The sequence below is a fragment of the Suncus etruscus genome, chromosome 14 (genome assembly GCF_024139225.1).
Source record: "Suncus etruscus isolate mSunEtr1 chromosome 14, mSunEtr1.pri.cur, whole genome shotgun sequence".
In the NCBI taxonomy this organism is placed as follows: Eukaryota; Metazoa; Chordata; class Mammalia; order Eulipotyphla; family Soricidae; genus Suncus; species Suncus etruscus.
Window position 1 is genome coordinate 11,212,157 of NC_064861.1, and position 24,051 is coordinate 11,236,207.

The 24,051-nt window shown below is 33.7% G+C and overlaps 1 protein-coding gene across 1 annotated transcript in view; it reads right to left on the bottom strand.

Annotated features, from left to right (window-relative positions):
* The window catches only part of NDST4 (N-deacetylase and N-sulfotransferase 4), a 272,025-nt gene that overhangs the window by 132,805 nt on the left and 115,169 nt on the right, over nucleotides 1–24,051 (bottom strand). The window lies entirely within an intron of this gene.

Sequence of the window (24,051 nt, forward strand, 5' to 3'; positions counted from 1 at the left end):
CCTACGTGTTGTTCTATATATATTATGGTTTGGGTCTGATATCGAGGTCTTTAATCCATTTGGATTTTACCTTCATACATGATGTTAGCTGGGGGTGTAAGTTCAATTTTTTGCAAGTGACTAGCCAGTTGTGCGAACACCACTTGTTGAAGAGGCTTTCCCTGCTCTATTTAGGATTTCTTAGTCCTTTATCAAAAATTAGGTGATTGTATGTCTGGGGAACATTTTCTGAGTATTCAAGCCTATGCCACTGATCTGAGGGCCTGTCCTTATTCCAATACATGCTGTTTTGATAACTATTGCTTTGTAGTAAAGTTTAAAGTTGGGGAAAATAATTTCTCCCCTATTCTTTTCCCCAATGATTGTTTTAGCTATTCTAGGGTATTTATTGTTCCAAATGAATTTCAAAAGTGCCTGATCCACTTCGGAAGAATGTCATGGGTATATTTAGAGGGATAGCATTAAATCTGTATAATGCCTTGGGGAGTATTGCCATTTTGATGATGTTAATCCTGCCAAGCCATGAGCAGGGTATGCATTTCCATTTCCACGTGTCCTCTCTTATTTCTTGGAGCAGAGTTTATAGTTTTCTTTGTATAGGTCCTTCACATTTTTAGTCAAGCTGATTCCAAGATATTTTAGTTTGTGTGGCCCTATTGTGAATGGGGTTGCTTTCTTAATGTCCATTTCTTCCTTATTACTATTGGTATATAGAATGGCCATTGATTTTTGTGTGTTAATTTTGTAGCCTCCCACCTTGCTATATGAGTCTATTGTTTCTAGAAGCTTTTTGGTCGAGTCTTTAGGGTTTTCTAAGTATAGTATTATGTCATCTGCAAACAGTGAGAGCTTGACTTCTTCCATTCCTATCCGGATTCCCTTGATATCTTTTTCGTGCCTAATCTTTATAGCAAGTACTTTCAGTGGTATGTTGAATAGGAGTGGTGAGAGAGGACAGCCTTGTCTTGTGCCAGAATTTAGAGGAAAGCCTTTTAATTTTTCTCCATTGAGGATAATATTTGCCTCTTGCTTGTGGTAGATGGCCTTAAATATATTGAGAAAGGTTCCTTCCATTCCCATCTTGCTGAGAGTTTTGATCAAGAATGGGTGTTGGACCTTATCAAATGCTTTCTCTGCATCTATTGATATGATCATGTGGTTTTTATTTTTCTTGTTGTTGATGTTGTGTATTACGTTGATAGATTTACGGATGTTAAACTATTCTTGCATTCCTGGGATGAAACCTACTTGATCATAGTGGATGATCTTCTTAATGAGGCATTGAATCCTATTTGCCAGTATTTTGTTGAGGATCTTTGCATCTGCATTCATCAGCGATATTGGTCTGTTAATTTCTGTAATCTCTGTCTGGTTTAGGTATCAAGGTGATGTTGGCTTCATAAAAGCTATTTGGAATTGTTTCTGTTTGTTCAATTTCATGAAAGAGTCTTGCCAGGATTGGTAGTAGTTCCTCTTGGAAAGTTTGAAAGAATTCATTAGTGAATCCATCTGGGCCTGGGCTTTTGTTTTTGGGCAGACATTTAATTATCATTTAGTTTCATCAATGGTGATGGGGGTGTTTAGATATGCTACATCCTCTTCCTTCAACCATGGAAGATTATAAGAGTCCAAGAATTTATCCATTTCTTCCAGGTTCTCATTTTTAGTGGCGTAGAGTTTCTCAAAGTAGTTTCTGATTACCCTTTGAATCTCTGTCATATCAGTAGTGATCTCTCCTTTCTAATATGAGTTATCAAGTTTCTCTCTCTCTCTTTCTTTGTTAGTTTTGCCAGTGGTCTATCAATCTTGTTTATTTTTTCAAATCTTTCAGATTGGTTTTTGGTTTTCTACTTTGTTGATTTCTGCTCTCAGCTTTGTTATTTCCTTTTGTCTCCCTATTTTTGGGTCCATTTGTTGAGCACTTTCTAGTTCTACTAGATGTGTCATTAAGCTACTCAGGTAAGCTCCTTCTTCCTTCCTGATGTGTGCTTGCAAAGCTATAAATTTTCTTCTCAGTATGGCTTTTGCTGTGTCCTATAAGTTCTGATATTTTGTGTCTTTATTGTCATTTGTTTCCAGGAAACTTTTGATTTCCTTTTTGATTTCATCTCGGACCCACTGGTTATTGAGTATGAGGCTGTTTAAATTCCAGTTGTTAAAGTGTTCCTTCTGAGTCCCTTTGCAATTCACAAATAATTTCAGTGCCTTGTGGTCAGCGAAAGTAGTCTGCAAAATTTCTATCCTCTTGATATTATGGAGGTATGTTTTATGTGCTAGCATGTAGTCTATCCTGGAGAATGTCCCATGTACATTGAAGAAAAATGTGTATCCAGGTTTCTGGGGATAAAGTGTCCTATATATATCCAATAGGCCTCTTTCTTCCATTTCTCTCCTCGGGTCTAGTATATTCTTGTTGGGTTTCAGTCTGGTTGACCTATCCAGTGTTGACAAAGCCGTGTTGAGGGTCCCCACAATTATTGTGTTGTTATAATATTATTTTTCAGATTTGTCAACAGTTGTATTAAATATTTTGCTGGCCCCTCATTTGGTGCATATATGTTTAGGAGAGTGATTTCTTTCTGCTCTACATACCCCTTGATTAATATAAAATGTCCATCTTTGTCCCTTACAACCTTCCTGAGTATAAAGTTTGCATTATCTGATATTAGGATGGCCACTCTAGCTTTTTTATGGGTGTTGTTTGCTTGGATAATTTTTCTCCAGCCTTTTATTTTGAGTCTATGTTTGTTCTGACTATTCAGATGAGTTTCTTGAAGGCAGCAGAATGATGGTTGAGTTTTTTGATCCATTTAGCCACTCTGTGTCTCTTAACTGGTGCATTTAGTCCATTGACATTGAGAGAAAGAATTGTCCTGGGATTTAATGCCATCTTTGTATCAAAATTTGGTTTGTCTTTTGGTGTGTCTTGTCTTAAATTAGGTTTTTCAGTTTTTCTCTTAAGACTGGTTTTGAGTCCGTAAAGTTTCTGAGCTGTTTTTTTTTTTTTTTTTTTTTTTTTTTGTCAGTTAAACCATGTATTCTTCCATCAAACCAGAATATGAGTTTTGCTGGGTACATTATTCTAGGTGAAGCATTCATTTCATTCAGTCTTGTCACAATATCCCACCACTGCTTTCTGGCATTGAGTGTTTCTGGTGATAGGTCTGCTGTAATCTCAAGGATGCTTGCTTGAACATAATTTCCCCTTTTGATCTTGCTGTTTTCAGAATTCTGTCTCTATCTGTGTTCTTTGTTATTGTGACTTTGATGATTTTGTGGTGGTTTTTCTGGGGTCTCTTTTTATTGGTACTCTTCGACCATGCAGTCTTTTATCACATATATTCTTTAGCTCTGGAAGTTTCTCTTTAATGATGTTCTTGACCATTGATTCTTCCTGGAAATTTTCTTCCTGGGTCTCTGGGACTCCAATGATTCTTAAGTTGTTTCTGTTGATCTTATCATAGACTTCTATTTTCATCTGTTCCCATTCTTTGACTAATTTTCCACTGTCTGTTCATTTGCTTTAATTTTTTTTCTAATCTCTTCCGCTGTATGGAATTGTTATGTATCTCATCTTCCACAGCACCAAGTCTATTCTCAGCTTCTGATACCCTGTCCCAGAGCTTATCCATTTTGTCATTCACTTCGTTTACTGACTTTTTCAGACCTGTTTGTTGACATGTTATTTCAGTTTGGAGTTTTGTAATTTCTGTCTTCATATTTTCTTGGTTCTTATTAGTGTTCTGTTCAACTCAATCCATGGTTTCTTTGAGTTCTTTGAGCATCTTTCATCTTGCTTGTCTAAAGTCCTTATCTGAGAGGTTGATTAGTTGGTTGGTCATTAGCTGGTCATCAGAATTGTCATCTTCATTCTCTATGTCTGATGCTGGCCTGTGTTGTTTACCATTGTCACACTTGTATTGTGGGTTTTTCTACGTGTTGTGGTGATATTCATTGGTTAAATGATGCAGGCAGCCACACTCCTCTGGCTCCGCCCTTTCTGGATGGGTCCACTTGCCTCCAAGGGAGGGGAGTCCTCCGTGGATAAAGTCTCACACAGGATCAAATCTTAGGCCTGATCAAGCAGCAGAGAAGACAGTCCAGAGAGAAATGCTGGGCTTCGTTGATCCAGCACAGTTCTTCATATATATATATATATATATATATATATATATATATATATATATATATATATATATATAAAATATATATTATATTATAATTTAAACACTAATTTAAACAGGCAGCACACGCCTCTGGATGGGCCGATTTGCCTCTAAGGGAGGGGAATCCTCCGTGGATGAAGCCTCACAGAGGATCAAACCTTAGGCCTGAGCACGCAGTAGAGAAGATAGTCCAGAGAGACATGCTTGCTTCTGTGATCCAGCACAGTTCTTAGTGTGACTTTTTCTTTTTGTTGCGACGGTGTTCTTTTCGTAGAAAGAGTGCATGGCCGCGTAGTGAAGCAGAGCCAAAGTGCTCTGCTGGAGCATCTTTTTGGCCCACTCCCAAGAGTTTCACGCAACAGGATAGTAGACAGACACACACAGGCAGCACTCACAGGTTTTCACAGTCGGGCACCACTGGGCAGTCGTAATTTCGTGGATTTTCTTCAGCCTGACGTCACAAACAGGGGACCCAGCTTCTGCAAAGCATAGCCGGTTTTTAAGTTATGGAGTCCCGTCATGGAACTGGCCTCTGGGAGAGCGAGTTTTCTGGAGCCTCTTTTTGGCCCGCTCCCAAGAGGTTCACGCAATAGGATAGTAGACAGACACACAGAGGCAGCACTCAGTTTTTCACAGTCGGGCCCCACTGGGCAGGCCTGATATATAAGTTTTAACAATGAATTATTTTGTGCCTGCTAAGAGGGTAGGCTGGCCAAGTGAGTTGGTAACTTGAGACATTGGTGGAGGGAAGGTCACATTGGTGATGGGTAGATATGTGTAAATACTGAATACCTTTCTGCAAATGAAGGGGCTGGAGGAACTGCTGCTTCCTAAGGTCACTTTTCTTAGCCGGTATATAATTTTTCTAAAAGACCCTTCACCAGTGGGTGAAATTCACTGGGTGAATTTTGATACTATATTTGTCTCTCATAATCTATAGTATCAGCAACTGGATACTTTGGTAAAATTAAATACAAATTAAGGCCATAATATTTGGACATAATAAAATGAGATGGTTGTTCTTAATAAGTAGTGTGCTTAGATTAGAATCCTATTTTGAATTTACTCCAATAAAATATGTATAAATTATTTTAACCTTGTTACACATTTCCAGTTGAAATCTAAATTTTTTCAACAGCATATTGCCCTATCTTTTATTTAATGATATATCGTCAATAAATTTATGTTTATATTAAATCTAATATGCTTTTTTAAATATTTCTAATGTTGTTCCTGGTCTTCAATATACAAACAATAACTTCTTATTTTATAAAACCTTTAAAAAGTCTATAACTTCATATCACTTTTATGTGTATAGCATAATGATTTAATATTTGTATAGGATAAAATAACACCATAAATCTGTCAACTTCTGTTACATAGCTAGATTTTATTTTTCTGTGCTGAGTAATTCTAACATTTGCTTTCCTAGAAACTTTCAAATATAAGTATAGTTACCACATTATACATTACATCCTGGGGTTTGGTTTATGGATTTTATAGTTGGAGCATGTAGTTTTACCCCATTTGTTCATTCTGCTCATCCATTCTACTCCTGCCACCAATCTGTTTTTATTTCTGAGTTTATTTTTCTTGTTGCTGTGTTTATCATTTAGATTCCATGTCTAAAATAAATACTACCTCATTTGAAATTCTCTGACTTATTTTCATTTAGCATGATAAACTTCAGAACCCATGTTGTCACAAATTTTAATGGTTGGATAATAATTGCAAATCTAAGATTCTCCGTATATGTAACTCTACATATTTATAACATTTTTATCCTATTTATTAATGGAAAAAAGGATTATTTCCCTATTTTGTGCTTTCATAAACAAAATATCCTTTGTAGGTAGCCTTTTTATTTTATTTTATTTTATTTTATTTTATTTTTTTTTTTTTTGGTTTTTGGGCCACACCCGGTTGACGCTCAGGGGTTACTCCTGGCTATGTGCTCAGAAATCGCCCCTGGCTTGGGGGGACCATATGGGATGCCGGGGGATCGAACCGCGGTCCTTCCTTGGCTAGCGCTTGCAAGGCAGACAACTTACCTCCAGCGCCACCTACCCGGCTTTATTTTATTTTTATTATAAACCCCAACATGAAATTGTTGGATCACACAGAAACTCTAGTTTTAATTTTTTGAAAAACTTCTTTACTGTTTTTCTATATTTCTACATAAGATTACATTATAACAATTGTATTTAAGCCTGTATTCACCAAAATTTGCTCTTTCTTGTCTTTTTGATGAGGTTCTAACAGATGTGTGGTAATAATATAATTTTCCTTGGATTTTACTTGATAATCATTGATATTATGTATCTTTTTTGTACCTTGGAGCCACATCTTTTGGAAAATGTCTATTCTTGAACATTTGAATAATTTGTATTTATGCTATTTGAGTAGTGTGTATTTTTTTATATATGTATTGGCTATTAAGCTCTTCTCAAGTATTAAGATGTGTACCCATGTCCTCAACAATTTCCTTTAATATACTTTTTAGTTTTAGAATAATTTTAGATTTAATAAAAAATACAAAGATATTTCAAAGAGTTCCATATAGTATCACTCATTATAATATCTTTTTAATGTAGCTAATGATTGTGACAATACTGATTAATCAATATTGATGATTAATGACACAATACTATCAAGTTAAATTCAAATGTTTATTGTTACCTAATTTATTGGTATGATTTGATGGTTCATCTACTTTGTTTTGTTCAATTGTATTGTTTTGTTCAATTTATATTGTCTGTATATTTTATGGTTTATCTACTCAGTAGCCTATAGTAGAAACATCTGCATTTTTATCATTAGTTTTAATAAAACAATAAATATGCTTATGCACATTTTTGTGTCAGTGTATAATTTGAGACTTTTGAGTAAACATAAAGGGATATATATATATACATGCTGGATAACATCATATAACATCATATACATGTATATATATATATACATGCTGGATAACATCATAAAAATATTTGGCTTTGTAAGGAGCCACTAGTGACTTTCCCATTTTGCATACCAACCAGCAATAAAACAAAGTTTCTGATAGTTCATATCCTCTCCAGTATTTGGCATTGTCAGTGTTTTGATGCTGGCAATTCCAATAAACCCTTAATGGTAGCACTTTATTTTCATTTGCAATTGTTGACATATTATTTGTGCATTTATTCATATGAAATTTCACAACTGATTATCTCCTGTAGTGTGGTGTCTATTCAGGCTTTGTCTGGTTTTGATTGGTTTGATTCTTTTTGTTATTATTATTCTGAAGTATTTATTATTATTTTAGGTTCTTAGGCTACTCCCACAGTGCTTACTGTTTATTCCTGGTTCTGTACCCTGGAATTATTCTTGAAAGGACTAATGTGGTGAGATTGGACCCATGACAACTGTATGTAAGAGAAGCTCCTGACACATTATACCATCTATTTGGCCCTACGTATTTACAATTTTTTACATGTTTGGATAAAAGTCCTTTGTCAGATATATGTTTTACAAATATTTTCTCATAGTATGGTTTGTCTTTTCATTCTCTTAACACTGACTTCACATAGCAGGTTTTGAATTTTAAATAAGTCTCACTTATCATTTTTTCCTACATGAATCATGCTTGGAATAAATTTATTCAAGAAATGGTTTAAATAAAAAAAATCTCAGATAAGTTTTCCAAGTTTCTTGTATGCATACAGCACTATGATAAGAGCCAGAGTGATAGAAGAGGCATAGGAAATAATCATTGTTCTTAAGAAGCTTGGAAAAACTCTATTGTGCAGATCGCAAAAACAAAATCAATTTATGTACTTCTTCAAACATGAATTTGAGTTTTATCCACCTGCATTTAAGTGACACTACAGGTGGTCAATTATACACATTTGGAAACTTCAATTAATATTACTATATATATATACATACATATATGTATGTATTTAGCTTCAAAACTAAAAATACCCAGTTAAGTAAGATGTTAGAATTGACCTTAAATTTTGCCTTGGTGCTCTTATAGTTTTATATTTTATGGACTATGCGAGGGTTAAATTAATATTTGGAAAATAAAAGTAAACTTTCAAGACATTTTCAAAGTATGATAAAACATATTTTACTGTGATATTATACTATAAATAGTATCTGCTGAATATTTTATACTGTTCAAAAGGCTACAACAGTATTTCAGTTAACTTTTAAAATAGTTCTAGATATCTTTATATCACAGAGGAGGCTAATAATTCACCTCCTGGATTCATTATTCCTGGATTTGTGTTCACAGAACATTCCTGGAGAATTCAGAGACCATATGGGTGCAGAGTATTGAACCTGGTTGGCTTCATTAAAACAGTGCCCTATCCATTATACCAGTGCCCCATTTCTTTTAACCGATGTTTTCTCAAATACAAGTAGAGAATTTTAGTGTCTCTATAATATTGAAACATAATAAAGCCTATTCTAAGTCATCAAAATATACTTTAACTTTACAGTATTTTTATATCATGAAATATTTAAATTCATAAACAAGAAAATATGCTACAAGTTGCTTTTGTTTTTACTTCTGTAAACCATGACATCTCTTCTCAAGGGCAATAAAGGCAAAGAAAACCATGCACTGATTAATTCTCATAAAAAGAAGAAAAAATGCTTAAGTATTTAATTATCAAAATATAATACAATTTCAGAAGAGCTTGACCTTCTTGGTTTGTAGTTAACCACAGACAATGCACAAATGAGCAAGCTACAGGATGCAAGATAAGAGAGTTGGAAAAGAGCATTTTGTGAGTCCAGCAGGAGCATTTCTATACTTTGTGATGGTTTTTTGAGTAAGGTTGATAAAAGTCTGCTTCAAAAATCTTGGATTTTTTTTTAAATGGTAAAAACCCATATAAAGTATTTATCTATTGATCATGGTTGTGCTGTAAGGCCTGGGCAAGAGAGGTTAGCACAGTATAAAATAGATTTATTATTTGAGTATCTGTTTTGTTTTTCCAGTCTGAGATGGTAGGGACAGTAAGTGACTATGTGGGACCAATGCCTTTGCATTGCAGAGGAATGAAACACTGGACTCATCAATTCTCTCATATGTCAAGGAACTGAGGACTGTTTTGTGCCTGTGTCTTAGAAGACTGCAAGTCCATGGACAGAAATCTATTGGAGTTAAAGGAAACTGATCTCAATGGCGACATAATGAAGACAAACATCAAATGTTTGGATTAAATTAGAGGTATCTGAAAATGAGTTCAACATCCAATTCTGAATTATAATTTTTTAACTTTAATTTCTTTTTTACTTTTGGTGAGGGTTACATCTGGCAGTGCTCAGGGTTTCTTTTTGGGTCTGTGCTCAAGTATCATTCTTAGCAGTGCTTAGGAATACATGGTGCAAGAAATAGAACCCAGCTTGGCTTCATTCAAGGCAAGTGCCCCAACCTGTAGTACTTTCTTTCTCTTTGGCTCAACATGCAACATTCTTGTATAGCTGCATGCAAATATTCCAATGAAACAATTTATAAAAGGAAAAGAAAAACACACTTATAGTGAATTCCAAACAATCTGATATATATATATATATATATATACTGATATATCAGTCATTTAGGAACACTATTTAAAAGTTGTACATATGGAGACTTAATTCCTATTAATTTGTATGTTAATTAAGGAGTACAACAATATAAATTTTATAATAAAATCCATTTTTATTTGTCATAATAACTGCCTTTTCAGTCTTAATCTGTGGCCTGTAAACTATTAGTACTTTTTGGAAAATAAACCCCTATTCTATGAACATTTATTTATATCAATCACATATTTGTACTATAATCTTCACATATCTACTTTGTAAAATGTGCAAAGTAGCATTTTTAATATCTGGTGTATAAACCACAAAGCCCCTTCTTTGCCTATTCATAGAGTTATAATATCTTAACAAAAAGGAATATGACTAAATAGGTCAAATCTGATTGCAGATCCTTGTCTGAAATCTTAAATGTGATTTGTCTGTCAAAGGATGTACTGTGCAGGAGGGTGATGCTCCCTGCTGCGCCCTTTTCTTGCTATTCTTGTGAACTGAAAATTAGGTTTCATCAGTGCCCTCTTCATAGGAAAAATTTTTCTAACTATTCACTTTGTGTGTAAGTGTTAAGTTGGTCAAACAGGAGCATAAAACAAGCAAATGCCTTGATATTGGTGCTTTAGCCATAACAGGTTAAAGAGCATTGCATAAAGCATTACAAAATTATTGTCAGCCCTGGTCACTTAGACTTCCTGCTCCCTCCAAGATAATGTGGTATATAGCTGCCTGAGATTTCCCAACTAGGAAGCACCCATGTTTATTCCTATAAAAAATACTGTACATGAGCTCATTTTATGAGTATACATGAACATCTGTGTTTTTTCTCATTTTTATCTTTGTATTCCAATGGATTGCTTTGCATTAAATTCACTTTGATACAATCCATTTCACCTTGATGAAGAGCTCAGAGCTCAGACTCAAGAGTTAGATTTTTAGGTTAGAAATCCAGCTCTAGGTGGGCAGCTATCCAGTGAACCAGCTCTGTGCTACTTCAATACCTGCCGTCATTCTTGCCTCTTATGTCTTAGTTCTTCACCTGCGAAGTAAAATGTTACATAAGTGGTAGATTTGTTGAGAATTATAATTGAAGCAACATCAATGCCCATATGTGTGAAAAAGGTGTGAAGTAAGTCTTCAATAAACAAAAATTGTTGCTTCTGATATTTTGTTGTAACAAAGAAATCTGTGTTTTGAGAATTTCCTGGATATATGGAAATAACAGGAGTTCCAGGAACTAATATGAAGAAATATAAGTTGAGTTACTTGGTCATATCAATGTTATGTGTTTTTTGTGCCAGTATTTTTTTATAAACTTTTTGTAAATGTGGGCCAGTTAAGATTTCAGTCTCTCTGTGGAATACATTAGCAGATTCCATCCTCTCATAGAAAGCTGATTTTTCAAAGCATGATGAAAAGTAACCTGATAAAATTATTATTTAAAAGTAACAAAAGAATTGTGGCTTACTGGCTTTTTTCAGGAAGGAAATTCTTGGTAAATGATTCGGCATAATTTGCATTTCAAATGTGATGAGAGCTATGCTCCTTCATCTCATGTAATTATTAATTTTGAATAGCTTCTGCTTGACTAACAATGATTTTCTTGTTTTCACATGGGAAAGAGAAGGCCCTTAGTTTGTTGATGTGATACTTACAGGTAACCTTTGCTCAATTTCTATCAGATCCCCCACTCCCAAACCAAATTGTTATACTCTTTCATAATGCAACATCCTCCAGCCTTCTCTCTATGTTGCTTATTATGTTTTACTTTTTTCTTTATTTCTTATTATACTCAACATCACCTCTAATAAGCCAATTGATTTTATTTCTGTGTGTGATCCTTCACCTCTAACCTCTAATGTATCCCAAGAGGCCAAAATAGTGTTTAGAATGTAAAATGTGCAATACATATGCACAAATGAATGTTTGGAAATGATGAAAATCAATCATAAGAATTTAGGTGCTCAAATTTCTCAGCTCCTGGGTAAAAGAGATTTCCAGTACAGTTGCAAGTACCGTCAGTTGACTGAGATAAATTGGATTTATGTGCAAATATGCACCAACGTCCCCAGAGTTACTTGGTATTGTATTCTGTTGTGTTAGGTAATCAGATGATACAAGACTACAATCACAAGTAGAAGAACACTGAGTTTGTAAGAAAAAAAGTTTCTAAATCTGAAAAAAAGGAATTCAATTTTTTTCTGTTAATCAAAAACTTTAGTTAATGATAAATCAGAAGATTTAGGCATGAAGATTTTTTAAATATACATATAATCTTGAATAGTTGTAGAAAAATGTCTGAAATATGATCTGCTTTTCTTGGAATAGGTCACCTCAAGACGTCTCTGAAATTCTCTTTGATTTATAACCATTATAGGTCATTGAAGTGGTATTAGAAGTAAAAATTGTGAGATGGAAATGTTTGCTGAAATGATTGCTCTAATTCACATATTTCAGGAAACTCAAAGATGAGTTTGTTACTTTTTTATTTCTCCTAATTTTGCCTAAAAAAGACAGGGAAAAGTGCTTCTAAAAATTGTCTATTTCATGATATACTCACAGCCAAAGCTATTCAAATACTAGTAAGGTAATTATAAACATGAGCTAGTATATGACCATTTAAAATATTAATTATTATTATTATTAAAATATTATTATTTTGATTTTGGGGTCACACTTGGAAATCGCAAGGAGCAATTTCTGAGTACAGAGCTAGGAGTAACCCTTGAGCACTGCCAGGTGTGGCCCAAAAACCAAAATAATAATAATAATAATATAAAATAAATAAAAATTTAGAAAATTAAAAGATGAACCCACAGAAAATGTAGGGTAATAAAAGGATATACACTTATTTTTATTGTTGTAGGTATTTTAAAGACAGGGCTGGAGAGGTAATACCATGGTTAAGGCACTTGCCTTGCACACATCTGCTCCTACATCAATCCCTGGGTCTATGTATTCCTTTGATAGACAATAAGGACATCTTTCCTCTCTCTCTTCTCTCTCTATCTCTGTCTCTTTCTCAAATACACACACAAAACCTTTTTCTCTCTTTTTTTTCCTTTTAGACACAGTGGTTATCCTGCCAATATTCTGAATTTTTGATGCATTATAATGGTAATGTAATAAAGGTTTCAAGTGAAAACTTGAATTATTAAATTAATTTTTTGAATCTTGGTTTCATATCTTTTACATGGAGTTAAAATGGCCTACCTGGAAAAAGTATTCTGAAATAAAAATAAAATTAGAAATTAGAAATAAAATTATGACAATTATTTTACGTATAAACTATAAACCCAAACCAATGATAAAATGGCTTACATTTCATAGGAATCAGATGTAGAATTCAGGTTTTATGAAGTCCTATATCTTTTATATCCTTTTCTTTTTCTCCATATCTAACTCTGAACTCTAAGTTATGCCAGAGAACAAACTTTCAGAGGACACATTAATATAGTAATCTTAAGCATGGGAGATCTAAGACTTGAGCTTTATTTTTGATCTGTTTCCACAGTTCCCCATCAGAGATGGAGAGATTTTCTTTGGGCAGGAAGTCGAGTCCTCTTCCATATATCAGCTGAAATGTGATCAACTTAGAATCAAAGAAATATTCCTCATTTTTATTATGACATACTCATTAAGTTTTTTAAAGACTGATATTAAAAATCTAATTTTTATTCAGTATGCATCCTCTACCAGTTTAAATTGAGAACTTGAATTGCTTGCCAGGATAGGTTACTGAATTCAACAGAAATTAGACAATGAGTTTTTAGAATCCCTTTCATGGGTTCGGATGTTGTCTCATGGAGAAAAATGGGAAGGGGATGTTGGAGTCATGAGTCAAAGATAAAGTTATCTGTTTTTATTTAGTGTACTCTTTAAAAATAAAGTTATTTCCAGGTTTTTATTGAACAAAGGCTTCTCTTTACAACATAGAACTTGCTTTACTTAGGTGATTAACTGGAGGGTATGTGGGAAAGATATATGTACTTTCTCTTTTCTTCTAACTGATAACATAACCTAAAAATAAAATATAATCAATTTTTAAATTCTGAATTCTGGGTTTGTGTAGGGGTTTGTGTACCTTTTATTGCAGCATTATGATGTACATTGCTCTTCCTCAAAATTAACTTGTAAAGGTAAACTTTCATAATTATCTTCTCAAATATTTATGAGATACTCATTTATTACTCTGTATTACTTTATATCTTATTTTCTTATCATATTTAGTCACCAATATAGATTAAGAAACTAGACAGTGTATATAGTGTTGTACTCTCTAAATTTCAAAAAAAAAAAGAACAACTACCACATATCTGTCATATCGATGGCAATAGTTTAACATAAATTTAGGTCTTCAAGATATAAACCATGTCACTATTCTAAATATTATGCCACATTTCTCCACAATTTTAAAAAGTAACATTCATTCATATGTACATGTAATTTGATTTATTGGGTCTTTACTTAAAAAGCATGGACAGCATGGAGTTGCTGGGAAGAAGTTGAGAAAAATAACTGATGCACAAGTTTTTAATTTCTTATAAAAACAAACACACAGAATGCTATATCCATAATTGGCAAAAACTGGATTGAATAAAATCAAAAAAATAATCATTAGTATCCTAAATATGGATAAATAAATAAACAGAAGGGAAATAAAAAACCATTAAGGAAGAATTGTGTCCATGAGTCTTTTGGGGGGGGGAATCAAATAATCAAAATTCTGATTTTAATAGAGTACTGAGGCTTTAAACTTAGGTCTTTTTGAAGAGGATTAAAGGATTGGTTGGAAAGGACACTTTCTGTAGGAAATTAGGTGTAGTCCGTGCCACAGAAGCATTCACAATATGTAGTTCTCGTCATCACTGGGTTCCCTCTGCTGATGATAACTTAAATTGTGAAGCTAATGGAATCTTTCTGCTTTGGACTAGAGTTTGTTCCTAGAGGACCTGGAGATGAATCTTTTCTATTAGTGCTTTTATCCCTTGTCTGCTCTTCTGCCATGTTTTTTTTTTTTTATCTCAGAACTCTGGCAACTTCCCCCAAATATAGTGTTTGCTTTACTGAATGCGAGAAAAGCTTCTGTTCACTATATCTTCTTCCCTCTTGCATCTGAAAATAAGAAGCCTATTATCTATCTATTCAGCTTCATCTGAAGATAGTTTTTTTTTCTTTCTTTCCATGTATGCTCTGGGTATGAGAGAAACATTTGAAAACGTTGATTGAATGAAAAGAATCACATCCAGTTTACAAGCTAAGTTGAAAATGTATTTTCCAGCGCAGAGAGACATGGAGAGAATAGCTCATATGTGCCACCCAATTAACTTTAGTCCAGAAGGGAAAGGGGGTCTCTGTTGTAGCAAATATTTCATTCCCCTGATGGCGGACTTAGGGAAACTTTTTAGTAAAAGAAAAGGGAGCATATGAACAAAAATTAAAAGCAATATCCTAGCATAAATGCTACAAGACAGAGCCTCGATGCTCTCAAATATTTTCAGAGTCCATAAAATTTCATGGTCTGATGATTGTTTTGTAATCAGCATACTTTGCTTTAAAAAAATTAACAGCTTCTCTCAGACTTCATCAACAGAACACGTTGTGATCTTGACTATGTTCATGTTTCAAACTGCTTCCTGAAATAAAATTTTCTCTTGGATTAGGAATCTCTTGTTGATAAAGCAAGCTTGTTTTTAGACCTTGGATGGCCCATTATTTAAAAATTGACTTTTTGGCCAGAGAGATAGTATAGCAGGAATGCAGGGCTTGTCTTACACGTCACTAAGCCTTGTTTGAAATCCTAGCACCGTGTAAGTTCCCCCAAGCTCTACCAGTAGTTATCCTGAATACAGAGCCAGAAGTAAACCCGAGCACCAACAAGAATGAGACCCATTCAACAAAAACACCAAATAAATAAAATAATGATTATATGTGGTGCAGTAATATTGTTGATCTAATATTTAAACAGTAACACAAGTACAATGCTATTTTAATAATAATAATACAAATAGTTTTAACATTTATTTATTTACTTATTTAGGCTTTTGGGCCACCCTCAATGGTGCTTAGATGTGACTCCTGGCTCTGTGCTCAGAAATTGCTCCTGGCAGACTTGTGGGACCATGTCCTGGGTCAGCCATATGCAAGGCAAATGCCCTACTGTTTGACTATCACTCTGCCCCATAAATATTTTTATATAATTTAATATATAAAAACTTCTTTACAAAGTCATATAATAAGGGGTGGCTTACAATCCACTCCTTGTAGGCTCAAACATTAGATCTAGTTGAGCATGCTTCTTATACATTTATCTTGAATTATAAACATGAAATATGGAGAGAATAGCTTCATGAAGGCAGAGTTAATGTGTGATTATTTATTGCTTGTTCTCAAAAGTTAAGCACTATTTCTGGTGTATGGTAAGGACATGACATATGGTATGTACATAACACAGTGTGTGCTAATGGATATACAGACTAAAATGTCAATGTCTTACTTAAGTGTTTTTTCCCATATATTTAATCACCAACTCATTTTTGTTCATGTGTATTGATAATGCAACTTGTATTGAGAACAAGTTAGATCTCAAGCACTCCATATTGTCCCCTAAGCATCCCCAGGAATGATGTGATCCCTGAAAACACAGAACACACATCAGAAATACTAGAGCACTGCTGGGTTGATCCCAAAACAAAATCAAAACAAACAAGAAAGGAAAAAAGAAAGAAAAAGAAAAGAAAGAAGGGAAGGTGAGATAAGAAAAAAAGACAATAAATACATGGAAATATGAATAATTATAATAAACCCTTTATATACACAATACCCATTAAAAGAAAATTAAGAAATTTAAAAATAATGTTATAGAGTAATATTGAGTCATTGTTTAGTGTTAAGATTTCTATTACTTGCTAATTATGAAAATAATGAATAAAAAAGTGCTCCTTTGAAATGAAAAATTTACCATGTTTCCAAAATCTATTTCTATCTCTTTGCAGAGTGAAGGGATTTTACAGACTGATCTTGAAGCTGGCACTTGGTAATCCTTTATTCCCCAGCTCCAAGCTTTAGGAAAATCCAGTATAATGAATGCTATTGGAAGTGTTCTGAACTGTAGCCAATAAAACCCATCTCTATTTGTTATTCTACAAGAAAAGCTGACTGCAGGCACAGTGTTGGTATAAATATATCTTCATCTTGCTGCTCTTCACACTAGCCACCCCTTCTCAGTCAATCCCAAATCACAGTACAATTTAGACATATAATAGAAAGTTATTCTACTATAGCAGATGCATTAGCTCAGTGAGTTGTACATGACAGAAGGAGTATTTCCTCCTTACTTAATATTTCATCTTTTTTGGAGCTAATTGGGCAAAAACTTCCTAAGATTATCTTTAAATTGGTGTGAGAAGAGAAAAAGTGGAAACTAGTTTAACCTTTTTCATGAGAAAATTAAGCTGTAGTCAATTTAATATTTAGGCAATCAAAGCTGAATATAACAAAAGGTATAAAGTTGAACTATTTTCCGATCTAATGCGTATTATTCCTCTAATTGTAACAAGGACCCAATTTTTTGCTTTTAAATCACGTAGATTTAATTTACTGTTTTATTCCAATAGTTTAAAGCTTGTAGTTGATTATTAACACACACAAAATACTTTTTGACTCATTATGTGTTTGGTACTACAGTGTATAAAAGAAGAATAATTCACAAGCACCATCACTGCTACTCCCATTTGTTGGTCTCTACTTCTGGAGTGGTATCATCTAAAGGGGATGCCACTTGAGGTGGCATGCACCAACATCATCTGTAGCCTCACTTCTATACACTCTTCACGCAACAGTGCTGCACATCTCCCTGGGTTTAACGTAGACACTGGTTATCTCTTGAACCATGTCCTAGGAGCAAACATTTATACTTCCTGAAGTAAACCCAAATATTGTGAACTGGTCTTATCTGCCCCCCAAACACAACATGCTAAAAAGAGCCATGTCATCCATTCCACTTAAAATTTACAAAACTGGGCCCGGAGAGATAGCACAGCGGTGTTTGCCTTGCAAGCAGCTGACCCAGGACCAAAGGTGGTTGGTTCGAATCTTGGTGTCCCATATGTTCCCCCGGGGCTGCCAGGAACTATTTCTGAGCAGACAGCCAGGAGTAACACCTGAGCACCGCCGGGTGTGGCCCCCCCAAAAAAATTTACAAAACTGTGGTAGTTGGAAGAAATTACAGAACTCTAAAACACATGTTGAAGAGAGCAGAGACAATGATGGTGAAAGTGGCCCTGTAATTCTAACATGGAATTTCAAACAACTAGCCATCAAGAATATACCTGATTTGCACAGATCCTGCCTTTGAAGAGAGTCATACTCAGTTGAATCTCTTGGTGAACTCTCCAGAGAAGGCATTCTGAAATATAAAAGTTTATCTCCAGGGAGCAACAGAGGTGATATGAAAGTGGCTCAGAGACCTACCAAGATTAGTAGCTGAAGATAGTACCTTGGAGACAATGACCAGAATTAAAGAAAACCCCACAGACATGTAAAGGATAATTGTCCACCATTCATAAAGGTTTAATAGTCAAGATATATGAAGCACTGGTATAACTTTATAAGGAAAAACAACACCAATCAAAAAATAGGGAGGGTAATGGACAAAACTTCCTCAAAGAAGGCAATGAAAAAAAAAGCTCTAGATCACTTATCACAGAAATGCAAATAAAATCAATAATGAAATAACATCTCATGCCAGACATTGGTACACAACACAAAGAACAAAACAATCAGTACTGAAGGGTATGTGGGGAGACTGGGATCCTCATTTATTGCTAGTGGGAATGTTGACTGGTTCAGCTTTGGGGGAAAACATCCTAGGAATTGAGCTTTCATATACCACAGAAATTTCACTTCTTGTCTTCTATCTCAAGGCCCCAAATACTCTTCTCAGAAGACATTTGCACTCCAAAAAGACATTGGATAAAATATTAAAAAATTATGAGGAAAAACAACAAATTACAAGTTACCCAATAAATAACAGAAAAACTAGAGCGATGTATATTAAACCAAAGGCATTTTGTAACTCAAAACTTTTGTCACCGTGGAAACTACAAACCCAGAATGTTTACATGTTGATATTTGTAAAGCATTAAAAAAACAATACTACCATTTTACACAAACTTAGAGAGTAGTAAATGTACAAGCAATGGAGGCTTCAAGCTGCAAATAGTTCATTGTGCACTTCTGTTTTGATGAAAAGGTAACAAAACACAGAATTCCTTTCATAGTGGAAAGAAAACTTTTATAAGAGTAGTTTCCATGGAGAGTAATGGCATGAAAAGCTATTTTGTTACAGAATAAAGCAAGAGTGGGCACCATGATGAAGTTTGGCTCCTATAAGGGCAGGGAGCTGAGTAATCGCTATTGATGTTGAGCTCACCCTTCAGTTCAAGTGATTCAGGAAAAGCTAGAAACATTAAATACATCACAGGAGAGGTAGATATATAGGAAGGGGTTAGGTGATTGATTTGAATGCAGAACCCAATAGAACCTCCACCATCATCATCATCAGGAGTGAGTGGCCTTGAACAGAGTAAGCTGCAGACCCAAGAGTACTGCTGGATTTGCCTCCACCCCAAATATAAATAGGGGCTAGAGTGATAGAGCAGGCTCTATTTGCTAATACTTAGTTAAAAATTATACCTATTCTCTTTGGCTATATGAATTTAAATTCCTTTACATAGCAATGTCTTTGTCAAACTCATCAGATTTTTTTCATTCCTAATAAAAATTTTGGATTTTTATAAAATGGGTAGAAACTGATTGTCCCTCTATTTTTAAAAAAGCTCATGTAAAATGATACATTTTCCCAAAATATAATTGAATGACCATTGAAGAAAAAAGGGCCTGGAGTTTCATTTTATTCTGCATAATATCATTTAAACTATATGTTATTTAGTTAATCACTTGTAGTATTGTCTTCCCAGGGAATTTATTTTTACCATTTTTTCCAAATTTTTAAATGTATTATAGTAAAGTTGTTTGAAAATATCATATCACTTTAAAGTCTCTACAGAACATAATGGTAATCCTTACGTTATTTATGATATTGGTAATTTTCTCCCTTTATCTTGAATGTTCTAAAAAGTAGTTATAAATTTTAGTCACCTTTTCAGACATCTCAGATAATGTTGCTGATTTTTCTCTTATTTTCTATTTCTATTTAACTGATCTCGATGCGGTTTTAAAATTACATTATTATTTTATTGATTTTATGCTACATATGTTTTCAATTTTAGACTCTTAATTTGGAAATTTAAATTTGTTTGCACTTTTCTTAAGTCTACAGATTTTTTAGAATTGTTTTAGTTAGCTTTTACCCACATATTCTTAGAATATTTTTGTTACCATTCATTTGAAAATCACTTCTACCTGCTTTAATTTTTCTTTTAATGAAATGAGTTATTTAGAAGTCCATCACTTAGCAAGCTAGAGAGATTCTCGAGGTATTATCTAGATACATTTCATTATTAAACTTGAAATCTTTCAAGCCCTTTCTGATTTTTTATATTTATATATTATATTTATATAAGGCTACTAACACACTAATTTACTTTCTCCTTTCAATTGGAGTCCAATAGCTGTTTCCATTCCTCAGTATTACTATACTTTAATTTTTTCCATGATTTCACTTTTACCTTTATGTTTAAAATAAGTTTCCTATAAATAACATAGTTGCATTTTAATTTATTCACTTTTATAATCTCATTTAATTGTATTCAGAGTCATTTACATTTAAATTATAATTGATATGATTATGTTTTGCCAGCTTTCTCAGTCTTTGTTTTCAATATGTCTCATATGGCTGATTCCTCTCTTATTTCTCCTTTCATACATATGGGGAGATAGAACATTTTGTGTTCCCTTATTATCCTGTATGAATTTTCCCCTAGCCATTTTTAAATGAATACTTTAAATATTATAATATGTGTCCTTAAGACATTACCATCTGTATTCAAATAACAAGCTATTTCACTGACAATGTAAGATTACAGTAGCATAAAACTATTATCTTTTATGCTCCTATTAGGGCATATTTTACATATATATATCCTCGAGCTCCATACTATATTGTTTTATTTTTAGCTTTGAAGCACTTAAAAATTTAGAAATTTAAAAACATAGGTAGGTAAAGAAAGTTTTCAAATTTGTTTAAAAGGCCAATTATATGAACCCAGACACTTGCTAAATTTTTGGTGTCTTTGTTACCTGAAAATCCTGAATAATATAGGGTCAATTTATTTCTGACTGAAGGTCATCATCTTAGCATAACTCTTAGAGATACCAGCATTAATCAGGGTTTAGTTCAGCACATTGTTTTATTTTGTCTCAATGATATTATTTTGCCTTAATTTTTTTTGTTTTTGGGCCACACCCAGTGACTCTCAGAGGTTACTCTTGTGTATGCACCCAGAAATTGCTCCTGGCTTGGGGGACCATATGGGACACTGGGGGATCGAACCTCGGTCTGTCCTAGGCTAGTGCAGGCAGGGCAGACACCTTACTGCTTGCACCACCGCTCCAGTTTCATTTTGCCTTAAATGTTATAAAATATATCCATTGACATGATGACCTGGCACAGGCATCAGAGGTTTGGGCATTTTCCAGTCACCCCCTGAACCACGGAAGCCATCTACGAAACATCCAAAGTTGTCTATGACATCACCTGGAAGCAATCCTTTACCAGGGAAGACCCTACTGCTGCTCTGACATAGATTTACTTAAAAGAGTCTTCCCTTTGGATGCACTGTGTGGCCAGACTGTGGGAGGAGGGAGGAAAGAGGAAAAAAAAAAAACACTTACATGTGAAGAACACAACAAGAGCCGTGTGCTATACCAAGGTAATAAATGCAGTTTATGACTTCTTTAAAAAAAAAAAAAAGAGTCTTCCCTTAACACTGAGAAGATTTAAACAACAGCAACAGCAACAACAACAACAACAACAACAACAACAACGACCTGCGTACTGAACAGGGCTTTCTGCATTGCCCTTTAATTGTGAGTTGAAATTAGTCGCCGCTCTCACCATCCTGACTTCAATGTAGGATATACAGATTCCAGGACCTTCAATACAGAAACATGATACCAACAACAGAGACTGTGAAAAATAGGCACTACGGACAATGAACAGGATTGGACAAACTAGTTTGCCTGGAGCCTAGATATGGTCTTATGTCAGGAAACTTCAGGGGTAAGGTTTCCTTGTACTTAGGCCAAAAGTTTTTCCTTTCCATGACCCCCATACTTTGGTGGGCCCATGCAAACGATAATTGCCACTCAACATTGTTCATACAGTGCTCCTTTGACTCTAAACCTTTAAGAAACCACTAGTAAAAATATCTGGAACTGCAAAAAAAAAAAAAAAGGTTTACATTAGTGTTAGTTAAACTAGCATTCTGGGGGATAAAGGAGGAAGAAAGGGATATATGCTTGGGAACAGGGATGAAGGGAAGACAACACTGGGGGTGATGGAAATTCCCCTGATTCAATGTTAATATATACCTAAAATACTACTGTGAAAGATTTGTAAGTCATGATAAAAAATTGTGTTTTATTTAGAAATGTTCTTTGACTGACATGTATTATTATATTAATTATATGTTATGCTATGTTACTATATTATGTTATGCCAGTTTACCTCAATATGTTAATCAATTTTGTCTCTTGAATAAATTCTTATAATAAAAAATAAAAAAATACATATTCATTGTACATAGACATTTAAGATTCTAGTTATTGTATTGGAACTTCAATAGTTTACCTTCTTTACAATATACTTCTTAATGCCTTTATTTTCCATAATTGCAATAAAATTGGAATTGGTTACAAATAAATTGAAAATATAAAAAAGGAAAATAGCAGAAACATTTATACTAATTCTATTGAGTTTTCTTCCAGAAGTTAAATAGTTAGATATAATATGATTATCTTATTCTATGATATGACTTGTCTGTTGAATATTTTCTATTCTACTCTATATTACATAGAAATAACTAAACTATTTTAACCTCAATCGATAGCTATCATTTGGGCATTTATCTATTTTTCTACACTGTGTAGAAGTTTTTATCACTTATTTTTCTTCACACCTTCTACTTGAGTTAGTTTTTAAACTTTCATTATGCTTCATGCACCATCAAACTTTCTATCTTTACAAGTTTTAGACCCACACTAAAGCATCACATTTTTTTCTTGCTGCAATTTTCATGTGTACTTGCTTCTAAATGATTGATAACTCCATGACCTGACATTATTTTAGCCTCACTTATTGTCAACTTAGACATCTTTCTTTGTAACTGTAGGCCTTAATGTATTAGAAATCCATCAATTACAGATAACAATAAACAACAAAAACCTACTTAAGGACCCCTCATATCAGAATGGTAATAACAATAAAGTTAAAACATATACCATGTAAATTAAAATGTATTATTTAAATAAAGAAGATACTGCACATGGGAAAGATATTTTGTGTTCATAAATTGGAAAAAATAAATATTATAAAAATTGTCACATTGCACAGTTTTAATGTAATCTCTACTAACATTTAACTAAGATTTAACTAAGATTAAAATTTAAATTTAACTAAGATTAAAATCACATTGAAAAAAGAAAAGTAACCTCAAGAAATTATGAGAAAAATAAGAAAAAGTACAGGATATAAGTTGACCGCTATCTCATACTACATAGAAGTTTATTAAATTATTGGATGTAATACTGTAACCATGAAAAATATAAACACATATGAGAGGGCATTATGGCAATACTCTAGTCAAATTTCAGGACTTAACTTCAATAGTAAAGGAAATAAAAGCAAAAATGAACAAATCGCAACAACTTCTTCACAATGACAGAAACTGCTACTAAAAGTAAAGACCACAAAATCACCGAGGGGAGAGTAAATGATCATGCAAGGAGTCTATAGTTAATCCCATGACAGTATACTTCAGGGGTGGAGAAACCCTGTATCTCCTAGGCCAAGGGAATTCCCTCTATAATATCCCCAATAGTTATTGTGCCTATGCAGGGGGAAAAAGAAAAAAAGGAAAAAAAAGCACAAATAATAATTTTTTTCACATATATATTTATTGATTGATCGATTTTTTGACGTCTTTATTTTGGTGTAGATATTGAAGTTGATGTCTCCATTTATATTTTATTTTATTTTCTCTTTCCTTTTGCACTCTGGCATGATTTGATTTCAGAACCGAGACTACTGTGTGGTGCTTGTCTTTATTGCTGTAGTGCTCACTGGATATTTAAT